A 13,045-nucleotide genomic window follows, 5' to 3' on the forward strand; every position below is an offset into this window, starting at 1 on the left:
CTGTCCTGAAAAACATCCTGTAGTAGGTATTTAGGGCACTTTTTGGAGAGATGTTTGTTGTAGTACCCTCAAGGAAAAGAGAGAATAGGAGTCAAGTCGTCTGCAGCCTGTGTAGTGGCTATTTCGCATTGAAGGGAAGCCTCCCAGCCTCCATGAGCTGTGTTGGAGACAGGAATGAACCACACCACAGCGTAGGCTGTGAAGGTTCAGCGGGGACAAGTATTTGAGATGCACCTCTGTATAGCATCGCCTTTCAGGCTGTTTTTGGCATCTCCCTGCCCAGCACGCTTACTGTTGTGCTTTCCAGTTGGAAGGATTTAATTCCCACAGCATTTAAGTTCCAGTGAGGACTCCTCTGTGGAGGTGAGCGGTTACAGCTTTGATGCTGTGAGAATGGTTATCCCTCTCCCATAAAGGATCTGGACTGAAATTTCTTGTTTAGAATAAGGCACAAGTGTTTGATTCTGGAAAAGAAAAGCAAAGAAAAACAAACAAACAAAAAAAAAAACAAAAATCCACCACCCTCAGGTTTATTCACTTAAGTGTCCCTTTTCTGGTGGAGACTTGCAAGTGATTCTCCTCATGTAGATTCATGAAGTCTCCTTCTCCCTGAGCAAGAACCTCTGAAGGCTGACGGTGCAGGGCAGCTCTTCAGAGGAGCTCAGAGATGTGGGCCTATCAACATGCAGTTGTGTAATTCAGAAAAACAATCTAACTGGTTATTATTTTAATGATAAATGATGCAAAAATTGATCTTACCAGCGAACATTTTCCCAGAGAAGCTGCAAAAGGCTTGAGAACAGCTCCATCTCCTGGAAATGCCTCATGATCATACTGGGGAGAGCATAGATTTGCTTTGCTTTTATAAGTTGGTTGAATGTATGTTTTTTCTCCTAAAACTGCTGTCATTCAAATTGGTGGTAGCCGAACATCTTGGCTTTGGTTAAGGTATCCCTGTACTTCAGCAATATTTCCACAGCATGCATGCATGTTTTTTTTCAGCCTACCCCATGTAACTATGAACCAAATAAGATATATGCATAGCACAATTACATCAGTGTAAAAGCTGAGGACATTCTTTATTTTTTTATTTTTTTATTTTTTTTTCACGGAAGCTATTTGCATCTGAAACCTAAAGGAAACTTTTTGGGCTAGTAAGCTGTAATTCGAGACAAATTAGTGTTTTGGGTGCATGTGACAAGGTTTTGGTAGTGAGGGGCTGCAGGGGTGGCTGCTATGAGCAGAGCCCAGCAGCTGCCCCATGTCAGGTCAGGGCCAGCTCCAGCCAGCGCCAAAGTGACCCGCTGCTGGACAGAGCCAAGCCAGGGAGAGACGCTGGTTGGGCCTCTGGGAGAGCAGGCTGAAGGAAGGGGGAAAAAAAACCTGCTGCAACACAGCAGCCCGGAGAGAGGAGTGAGAAGCAGCCCTGCAGCCCCCCAGGTGAGTGCAGCAGGAGGGCAGGAGGTGCTCCAGGCAGGCAGCAGCAGTTCCCCTGCGGGCTGTGGAGAGGCCCCTGGTGGAGCAGGCTGTCCCCCCTGCAGCCCACGGGTCCCACACGGAGCAGATCTCCACGCTGCAGCCCGTGGAGGAGCCCCCGGTGGAGCAGGTGGATGTGGCCTGGAGGAGGCTGCGGCCCATGGAGAGCCCCCGCAGGAGCAGGCCCCGGGCCGGAGCTGCAGCCCGTGGAGAGGAGCCCACGCAGGAGCAGGGGGTCTGGGGGGAGCTGCCGCCCGTGGGGTACCCGTGCTGGAGCAGTTTGCTCCTGGGGGATGGACCCCGTGGTACGGAGCCGTGTGGGAGCAGTTCTTGGAGAGCTGCAGCCTGTGGGCAGCCCCCGCAGGCTCAGTTCGGGAAGGACGGCATCCCGTGGGAGGGACCCCGCGTGGAGCAGGGGCACAGAGGGACCGAGGAGCGGTGGAGAGGAAGTGTCAGGGACTGACCGCAGCCCCCATTCCCTGTTCCCCTGCTCCACTTGGGGGGGTAGGTAGAAGAGGGTGGATGTGGGGGAAGGTGTTTGTAGTTTGCTTTGAGTTTCTCACTTTTCTAGGCTGATAGTGATAGAGGGGAGGGAGGGAGAGAATTAACAGATGATGTGACCCTGCAGAGATCTCCTGGAATTGTCACAGTATAGGACAATCCATATTTCCTTACTTCTTCCTTGTATGTGCTTCTCATGGCACCGCCTAGCACAGTTCCATAATAAAGGCATTGCACTGCCGCTACCCCACATCACAGAAACAGCGCGTTCAATCTGCAGTAAAATGTTAGAGTATTAATTATGTCAAATGGCAAAATTACTTAACAAATATGTTTGCCACTTGCAAACTGAAAGGGAAGAGTGACTGTAGCGTTATGAAGTTTGTAGAATACTTGGCTGAAGGTAAATTGGAAATTAGACGTTTCCTGTTAGGAACAGATTTAGAATTCACAGATTCACAGATTCACAGATTTCTCTAGGTTGGAAGAGACCTCAAGATCATCGAGTCCAACCTCCGACCTAACACTAAGTACTCCACTAAACCATATCGCTAAGCTCTACATCTAAATGTCTTTTAAAGACCTCCAGGGATGGTGACTCCACCACCTCCCTGGGCAGCCTGTTCCAATGCTTAATAACCCTTTCGGTAAAGAAGTACTTCCTAACATCCAACCTAAAACTCCCCTGTCGCAACTTTTGCCCATTCCCCCTCGTCCTGTCACCAGGCACGTGGGAGAATAGACCAACCCCCACCTCTCTACAGCCTCCTTTCAGGTAACTGTAGAGAGCGATGAGGTCGCCCCTGAGCCTCCTCTTCTCCAGGCTGAACAAGCCCAGCTCCCTCAGCCGCTCCTCGTAAGACTTGTAATTCTGATAAGGTATTTCTTGCCATAAATACAGATGTAACATGTATTTTCTCTGTCTTCTCAAACTGCTGCATGAACATGCCCGTCTTGTATCACAGTAGTAGTTTTTCTTAAGGAGTATCAGTATTATCTCACTTGAACGAACATGGAAGTAAATAACATAATCTGGATAGTCATGTTTTTTAGATAAAGCCTCTGGCAAACTTTGTCATACCAGTGCTTTATCACATGTAGGTTAACATACAAAGATACACAAACCTCTTGGAAGTTGACTCGTAGCCAGTTAACTATGTGTAGGTATGTTGAATGTAGTTTGAATACAGATGGAAGTGTTATACCGGGCAATCCTAAGGATTTTACTATTAAAATCTAGAGTTCCCTATATTGTCCCTAGCAGCTATTGTATTGTATCTTTTTTGTTTTTATGGTCTTAGCTGAATGCTAGCTAAACACACACTGTACTCTCTACTAAAGAGTAATTTTCTTGGTAGTAAACTGATATGCTCTAGCCTTTTCTTTTGCAGATATCTTATGACTTTTACTTAACATCTTTACCTTCCCTCTAAGTCAAAGACCATTCCTTAAAATCACCCACAAGGCTTTTTAATGCTTGAGACTTGACTGAATCTTTTTCTCTCAAGACTAATCAGCTGGCTGCAGAGACAGAGCAAGTTGCTCTGCTTTGTTAGCTTTAATGCTTCAACCAGGCTGTGTTTCAGGTATTAAATCACATAAATCTGCATGTGGGCTTTGCAGGGGGTTGACAGGTATTTGCATGGCTCTAAATAGTACCTTGGGAAAAAGCACAAAATCAGTGTCTTAAGGCCTATCATTTAAATACTGTCAACTCTGCTTCTTCTAAAATAGGTGAGAGAAGAGAGTGTAATTTCCATCCTAACCTTTTGCTATGAATCACTGGTGATGTGTGGGAACTAGCTCATTTGGGATCTTAGCTTATACCTACAACTTACAACCTCATAATCCGATACTGTGTCTTCTTTCTGTTTTCTCCTTATTCTATGATTCTTAGCCTGACCCTTCCCAGAACACTATTCTGTTCTCACATCTCTCCCACAAAATGTTAACAGTATAGAGATTGAACGAGGGACTTTCAACAAAACTCACTTTTGTTGTCATTCAGGAAAGGGGGGAGCAGCTTTGTTTAACAGAATAACACTCCAGTCAGTCTTAGCCTTTTTTTTTTTTTTTCTCCACTAAGCCAAGCTCAAACTATCTGTCTTTGTTAAATCTGGTTAAAACTAAATCCGAGGTAAATACATTTAGACCAATGCTTTCACTGCTGTAGGTCTTATGTGCTGCACTTGCTACTGCTCATAAGCCATGGCTTGCAGAATGAAAAATGGATTGTTTAATAAAGCAATACCCTTCACATTCCACTGCTAACGGATTATAATTTCTCACAATTTATGCGGTGGGATGAATGTGGAGTTCAGACTGCTGCCAGTGCAGGACTGTTGTGGTTTCACACCATCAGGCAGCTAACCACTACACATCTGCTTACTCAGCCTCCTCAGAAGGATGGGAGAAAGTGATATGGAAAAAAACTTGTGGGTTGCGATAAGAATCAGCTCAATGAAAGAAAAGCAAAGGCCGCTTGTGGAAGCAAAAGGAGAAAAATTATTCTCTACTTCCCATCAACAGACAATGTCCAGCCACTTTCAGGGAAGCAGGGGCTCAATACACATAGCAATTGCTTCAGAAGACAAATACCTTCATAATGAATGCCCCTTCCCCTCTCCTGTTTCTTAACGTTTTTTTCTTGCTGATACTGACATCACGTGGCATGTCACATCCCCTTGGTCAGTTTGGGACAGCTCCCCTGGCTGTGTCCTCACAATTTGCTCACCCCAGCCTACCGGCTTTTGGGGGTGATGGGTTGGAGACCCCATCTTGATGCTGTGCCAGCACTGCCCAGCAGTAAACAAAACATCGGTGTGATATTGATGTTGTTCTAGCTACAACTGCAGAGCACAGCAGTGCGTGGCCTGCTGTGGGGAAAGTGAACTCCATCCCAGCCAGACACAAGGTACAAGAACTAAGCTGAGTTTCATTATAGGTGAAACAAAAGTATTTTAAAGATGTACCAAGTTGCTATGGTGAAATCCCTGCCTATGCCAGGGGGATTGGAACTAAGGTCCCTTCCAACCCAAGCCATTCTGTGATAAAAATCTTTCTAGAAATGATTGTCCTTTTTTGAGGAGGCTAAATGTACAGTCATTGAGTAAACAACTGTATTTATTGAAAATAATAATAATAATAATATTTTTTTTTTAAAAGAAGAAAATTCTGTAGCTGCAGAGCCATTGTTAAGTAGCAAAAAAATGACCCTTGTGGCCTCTGTGCCCTGGTGCCCAGAGGGAAGGGCAATCCCTCTGACTGTGTCTGTTCAGCATCTCCTCCTGTGTGGCATTTGAGGTTCTGCTGCCTCAGTATCCTGGGGGTTGTGTGTCCTGTTTGCACATAGAGAAGCCTGGAGTGGGTACAGTAGTCACCTCAACATATATCAAGATATTCAGGGTGCTAATGAGTGTTATCATCTGCTTCTTGTTATTGGTAGCCTCTTCCACCATTTTTCATTAATGATTAAGTCTGTCTCTTCTCAGTTAGTGACCCAATTAGGAAACTTTCAACGTGGATGACAGTGCATGGAGAGAAGTTCATTAGATGTTCCTAGATGATGAGCAAGCAGCTGGGTGCTGGGTGTGATGAGTGATGCTGGGGCTCCAAATTCTCTTCACATCATGAATCCTCTTGCAAAGTAGATGTGGTTTGCTTGCTTTGAACTGAGGGAGGCATGGAAAAAGCAGATTGAAGGTTGAAGATTCTTTTTTTTTGCTACACTTTAACATTTTTTTTTTGAGATATGGTAGGTACACTAAAAGACACTGAGATATCTGTTCCTAGGAAACAGCAGCTTGTTTGCAGATGACAATCTGCTCCCTGACCTTCCTAATCTAGGCCAACTGTAATGATATTAGAGAGAAAAATGATGTTTGTTTATTTACTTTTCTTCAGAATATTTTACAGTAACAGCAAAAACAGCATCTGTCTCTCTTCCTCCCTGCACTGTTCTGTTCACCCACAATCCTCTCCCTGCTGCTGCCCTTAGAGTCTGGCAGAAGAGACATGAGCTCTGGAAGGTTCCCTACTGAAAGAAAAATACAATTTAAAAAGTGTGGTGGTCAGATGGTTCAACAGAACATACTGATATGATTATTATTGGTTTGGGGTGGTTTTTTTTGTTGTTGTTTTGTTTTTTTAATGGGAGAACAGTATTTTGAAAGATTTTTGCTTCTTGGTCCATGCAATTTCAAGCAACTGGCTTCTGAAAATGATGTACAAGCAATTAAATTGTGATATTGCGATATTTTAAATATAATGGGGAAGTCTGTAAGCATTCACTTCTGTGTTCATGGCTTCTAGATTTTGCTGCAATCAGTGAAGAGATGTGGGCAGTACATCCAAAAGCAGAAATACCTGGTTTTCCCCTCTAAGAGGAGTGTATAGGAAGTAATTCAGGTATATATCTTTACACAGTAGACAGTTAAGGTTAGATGAGATGATTTAATGTAATCATAGAATGGTTTGGATTGGAAGAGACCTTACAAGTCATCTGCTTCTAATTCCGCTGTCACTACATCAGGCTGCCCAAAGCCCCATCCAGGCTGTCCTTGAACACTCCCAGGGATGGGGCATCCACAGCTTCTCTGGGCAACCTGTGCCAGTGCCTCACCAACCTCATAGTGAAGAATTTCTTCCTTATATCTAACCTAAATTTACCCTCTTTTCATTTTAAATGGGATATGGTTGGCTTTCTGGGCTGCAGGCGCAGATGGCCAGCTCATGTCAAGCTTCTCATGCATTAGTAACCTCCCCATGTCCTTCTCCTCAGGGCTGCTCTCAATCCACTCATCACCCAGCCTGTATTTGTGCATGGGATTGCCCTGACCCAGGTGCAGGACCTTGCACTTGACCTGGTTGAACCTCATGAGGTTCACATGGGTCCACCTCCCAGGCCTGTCCAGGTCCCTCTGGATGGCCACCCTTTTCTCCAGTGTGTCAACCAATAATATTCTTTTCCTGAGTATAAGGAGTATCACTTCACAAATATGAACTCCAGTAATCTGAAATATTTATGACTTTGAGGAGGGGGAGGAAGGGATGTGATATATATTGCTTTCGTGTAGGATTATTATGCTACAGGCAAGGCTATATCCTGATGCTTCTGACAATTTCTTGGGAGCCCAACTGAACTTGGGAATGATCAATGAATTACTGAAATCAACAAAAATATGTGCAGGCATTATTTCAGATTTTCTCATGTATATTTGAAAGCCTCCGTTTAGATTAAAGTTTGTAATGCTAAAGACAAATTTACTATTACATTTGATTCATAAATACTGATTAACATAACATCGACCTACTCTAAAAGACCATGTGTGGACATGGTGTTAAACAAGGGTAATATTTTGTATTAATACTTACACTTCATTTTTTGAATTTGAGAATTAACTTTAGTTAACATTGAACTTTACTATTTGATTTTAAGTGTATAACAGAGCTTATCATTTACAAGGTGGTAGAGATCTGATTTGTAACACACTTTGTTCTGTTTAAGAAAACAATAATTATCTTCTCAAATCAGTCTCTTTAGACAACCCATTGTGACTTTCAAATATAGTATTAGATCATAAGCTAAGATTTGTAACTATTGTTTTACACTTGCATTCAAATAGCATCTCATAAATCTAGGAAACCCTTAGAAAAATCTAAAATATAAAAGCAGAAACACACTTTGAAATTTTTGGCAGTCTTTACAAAAGCTTTTAGATGCCTTCCTGGAAGAATATTTAAAATTTTTTTTAAAAGCTGTGTTTTTCTTGCTGGTCCACTCTGCTGCCAGTTTAGATAGCTGAATTCTGCCTGTTTACATTCTGCCCCACAGTTTAAGGATGTTAGCCACTTTTTGTCCTAAATTGCTGCTTGTGTTCATGGTGTACTGTTCTCCCAGCTTCAGCAGGAGCAGGATGTTGTACATTCCTCTGCGTATCAGTCCACGTTCAACAGAAATACAACATCAGAACAGCCCGTTCCTCATTTATTACAGGACACTAGGGGTGTTGTAATATGGGAAATTATCCCTGGGACTAATGAGCAGAGTCTTAATTGCAGTGGAACTAGAACAACAATATTTCATTTGCAGCATAACAGACTGAGGTAAAATGAGGATATTCTCCTCAGATCATCCCAGGCCTTTTGAAATGATCAGGGACTCGGATGCCAGTACTTCATAACTGTATTGTGAGTTTGTTTGCATCGTTCAATCTAAGACAATTCTTTCTGATTTCACGTGTAGCCTAATAAGCATATACAAATACAAAATTTCTAGCAATTTTTTTACCTTTTCTAGAATTTTTAGAGCCTCTCAGAGATATATTAGGAATTATTTTTGCTCATTAATAATTCCATATTTGGATTTCCTTTTTCTGAACTGGAAAGAGAAGACAAAAAGATTCTGAGATTGAGGTAAGATTTTATTTTTGCAAAAAACCTAAAAATTCTTTGTTTGCAATTCAATGAAAACACTGTTCATACTATGTCAAAAAATTGTAATGCAGATAATTCATTTAGTACTCCTATGTAGGTGAAGCCGTCAGAGCTCCACACTCCAACCAGGAGTGATGCTGAGCATGTAGTTCCCATAGGCACACATGCTGACAGATCTATACTATACACATACACATATATACTTAGTTGGTCACATGGATGAACACAGACAGAAAGCGCCGCACAGGCAAATGCAAACCACACCAATGGCCTCATTCTGCTGCACTCTCTACAAAGCTGCCTGAGAGGGAATTTGCTGCTTCCAGACATTGATCCAGCTGGATCTGTGCAAGCAGAGAGAAAAAGTAGAGGGGGATCACAACTCCAGAAGGGAAAGACAGTGTGTGTAGACAGCATCATAGGCTGCCACACAGGAGCACAGGGAAAGAGGAGCATGGGTCAGTGGGTATTGGCTGTGGATGTGGCACTAAGGGACATGATTTAGTGGTGGTTCTTGGTAGGCCAGGTTGATGGTTGGACTTGATGGCCTTGAAGGTCTTTTGCAACCCAGATGGTTCTATGATCCTAGGATTCTCTAACTGATTGGCATTAATATCTGCTGATGGGAAATATATGTATAAACAAAATCTGAGTTCCTCCAGTAAATGTCCAGGACCCTTACGAGCTGTTCCTGGCACCTCAGTCTCCTCAGATGCTGTCACCAGTGTGTACAAGCCCCTGTGGCCTGCACCCCCACTCCTGCTGGTACAGACCCCCACCCCCAGGCGCACTCCCATGCACACTATGGTTGCATACCCTGGTCCCTCCAGTAGCCAGCTCCTGCTGTGGGCTCACTCAGGGACTCACATACCCTCCAGCTCCCCAGCCACCTCTGCTCACTGTTTGGCCCACCGTGACCTTCACAAACAAACCAAAACTTTTACACCTGCACTTGCTCCAGTCACTGGCACCAGGGACGCGTGGGTCCCGGTGATGCCTGGTCCCTGCTCTGGGTGCTGGCACTCAGACAACCACACACACACACACGTGCACATGGAGCAGAGTCCCTCCCCCAGCAAACTGCTTAGAGATGAAGTTTAATGGGAAGACAAGACAGACTGTGGTAAGCAGTTGCAGGGCATGGTCAGAAAAGCATACTGAGCAGCAACATTTAGACATCACCACCCCTTTTATTCCCTTTTCCCTCTATTCTCAACACTTACTCCTCCACAAATCACCCTGATCCCTAGCTTTCCCCACCTTCGGTTCCTCTCTAAACTTCCTTTAATAAGTCTTAAACAATCCTGTATCCTCTAAGTCCTGTAGCCCTAGGCAGTAACCCTCAGCCCGAGAGCTGTCCTGCAGAGCCTGCGCATTGGCTCACAGCGGTGGGTGCCATCCCAGCCCACGGGGCTGCTGGCCCTCCTGGGACAGCCCTGGCAGGAGCTGGGACAGGGTCTCTCTTCCTCAGCCTGGTGCTCCTGCGTGTTTGTGGATATATGCCTTTTACTGAATAACCTAACAGTATGTACAGTAAATATCAACCAAAGAAAAACTCTAAGCGAATAAAGGATTATTTTAGCTCAGTTCAGGTGGGGCGGGGTGGGGGCACCTATAGATTCTGTTGAAAAATTATCCCATAAAATAAAGTGTTACCATTAGATATTTCAATTTCAACAAATACGCATTTATGAAAGTTCTGTTCAGACTTTTTTTTAGGGAGCAGCATCTCTTTTTTTTTTTTTTTTTTGCCTTGAATCACGTTTGGAATTCATCTGGGTGATAATTTTCACTGAAATATTTTGACTATTTTGTAACTGATAGTATGATAGTATGAATTAAAGTCAAACTGACAAATATGCAAAAAATAGCATTTGTAAGCTAAAATAATATCTTGCTGAAGAGACATTAATTTTCTATGTGGATAATATAACTGTTATTTGTACAATAAGTATAGCATAAAGGATTAAAACTAATTCCTAGTCCTGATCTTGCAGGAAGTACTTACTTATGTACTATTACCCACTCTGAACAAGTAGAATGCTAAACACAGGTGGTAAATCTCTACCTGCTCCTGGTAATCAAGAAAGTTAATTTTCTTTGGATTCCCATGAATACTGACAGAACAAATATCCCTAGGGATTATCAGTGGCCTCCTTTGTAGAAAGAGCCTTGTTTTAAGGAAATAGCTTTAATGCAGATGAACTGATTTCTTGGTCACAAATTCTCCAACACAGTTTCTTGCCGATCACTGTTTTCAGAGAGCTGAAAAATCTTTCTTGGCATGTTGTGCTTTGTCTTTTTCCCAAGTGAGTGGATTCTATTCGAAATATCATTAAGAGCTTGTCCTCAAAAACAAAGACCTGAATTAAAGTTATGTGTATTATAGCATTATAAGGTAAGATGTGCTCAGAGTCACTTACCCAGCAATTTAATTTCATTCCATATTTACATTTGCTCATCTTCTTGAATATTTGATATTGGGGTTAAAATCTCAGACTGATATTTGGAAATGTCAAAGGATGTGTGCAATTTGAAGAGAGCAGAACATGAAAATCAACCTGAGACTGGAATTCAAGTTGTTGCCATCAAAACTGGGTCACTGAGCCCACAGACCCTACCTGCCTGTGAAAGTGTTCCTGCCTCTCAGAAAACTCTGTAGGGTACCTCAGGCCGACATACCCCTCTGTCATCATGCTTCAAACACTTCCAGACCTGCTGAGCTGACTTAGAAAATGGCTTGCAAAGGTGTCAGAAGTAATGCAGTACTGAAAGCAGTTGCTTTGCAGTTTGGGAGAAAGCTCTTCCAAACTGGCAAGTGATTCTTAAAAGCAGAAGATACAGCAGCAGCAGGGTGGACCTCAGAAAAAAAGCAAATGTGAGCAAACCTCGGAGATGGGAGAGAGGAGCTCTTTGGGAGTGGTAGTAAAAAGAACAAGTAGATAACAAGGAGGAGTAAGAACATTTGTTACACAGCACAGTATTGCAAACATGACTGAAAATGACTCTTGGACACCTTTGAGGGTGATCCTTCTCACTGACCTTTACTGTCTTAGGTTGCTATAAAGAGGGCTGGCACGAGTTATCTTTCTCGATGGTCTAGTCTACACAGTAATGTTAGGGTATGTGGCTAAATTACGACAAAAGACACAGAAGAGACTGAAGTATTCAGTGCCTACTTTCTTCAGTCTTCATGAGACAGATAAATGTGATAAAATATTATGACTACCATTAACAACAACAAACAAAAGGAACAAAATAATTGAAAAAGACTTAATATTTAAGGAAACTGGTTGTGTTTGAGTTAGTGAGTTAGGTGAAAATTATTCCAGCATACTTTAAAAAATCATTGACCTGCCAGCATTTATCTTCAAGGATGGAGAATGTGGTAAGCTCCAAAAAGAGCACCAGTTTTCAACAGGAAGAAAAAGAGGGAAGTGGAGAGCTGCAAACTATCTCCTTGCTTTGCCACCCTATTACTGGAATAAAATCTTGTATGACCTGTTACTAAACAGCAAGTGATAAAGAATCACCCAGTCAGGATTTTTCAGGTACTACAAAGGTAATTCTTCTTTGGCATGATAGCTGTCTAGCAGATGAAGAGGAAACATTTGAAGTGATGGTTTTCCACTTTAGCAGGACTCACAAATTAGTTTTCACCTCATAATGCTGTAAAAAAAAAGTGTGGAAACATGTTTTGTATGAAATCTGAACATAGTGTTCCCACAGCTGGTAAAAAAAACCACCTCTGCTCAGAGAGTGTTTATCCACAGTCTGCTATCTAGCTGTAAACAGATTTCAAATAGGGCTCTTGAGAGAGCTGCCTTACCTCTGGTTGTATTTCATTATTTTCAATGCTAACTCATATGATGCAGTAGAGAGTATGATTATTGTATATGTGGGTGACATCTTGCTAGGAGGTAATTCAAGGGTAGGGTATGAAGACAGGAATTCAGAGTGAGCTCACAAATTGCAGAAGTTGCTCTGAATTTCCCTGTACTTGTTTTTGAAAACAAATAAACAACAAAAACAACAGTACAAGCACAGTATTTGGAAAAGAGAAGTCAAAGGCACACCTATAACATAGGGACTAATAGAGCACGTAGCAGTCCCTAGAAAAGGACCTGAGTGTTACAGTACCTCACAAACTGAATATAGGTCATCAGCAGTATATTACTGACAGAGAAACAATTCTCCTCAAAAGACCATAGGATAATTCAGGTTGGACCTCAGTAGGTCTCTCTTTGAGCAGGAGGGCTTCCTGCTCAAAGTAAGGTCACCCACGAGGTCAGATCTGGTTGTTCCGGGCCTTATTCAGTCTGGTCGTGAAAACCTCCAAGCACTGAGATTGCACAGACCCTCTGTTCCAAAGCTTGACAGTCTTCATCATGAAAAAGTCTTTCCTTTGTATATTCTGACTAGAATATATCTAGTCAGAATCTCTCCTGTTTCGGTTTTCCAGGATGTATTAACAGAAGTAATGATGACTATGGCCATTGTTTTGAACTACTTGGGGAGGTGGAGTCAGTTTTCTGGCTTGTAGTTTTCCTACTATTTTTTCCAGCTTGGTGTACTGTACTTAAAAAGCATAGTGACAAGTTGCAGTGTCGGGACAACAGCAAAGGGTCAAAAA

The 13,045-nt window shown here is 42.7% G+C and overlaps 1 long non-coding RNA gene across 1 annotated transcript in view; it reads left to right on the forward strand.

Moving 5' to 3' along the window:
- Window positions 1-13,045, forward strand: part of LOC308185286 — a 30,367-nt gene that overhangs the window by 11,787 nt on the left and 5,535 nt on the right. The gene's annotated exons all lie outside the window — the stretch shown is intronic.

This window comes from Anser brachyrhynchus (assembly GCF_964034855.1).
Source record: "Anser brachyrhynchus genome assembly, chromosome: Z".
Classification (NCBI taxonomy): Eukaryota; Metazoa; Chordata; class Aves; order Anseriformes; family Anatidae; genus Anser; species Anser brachyrhynchus.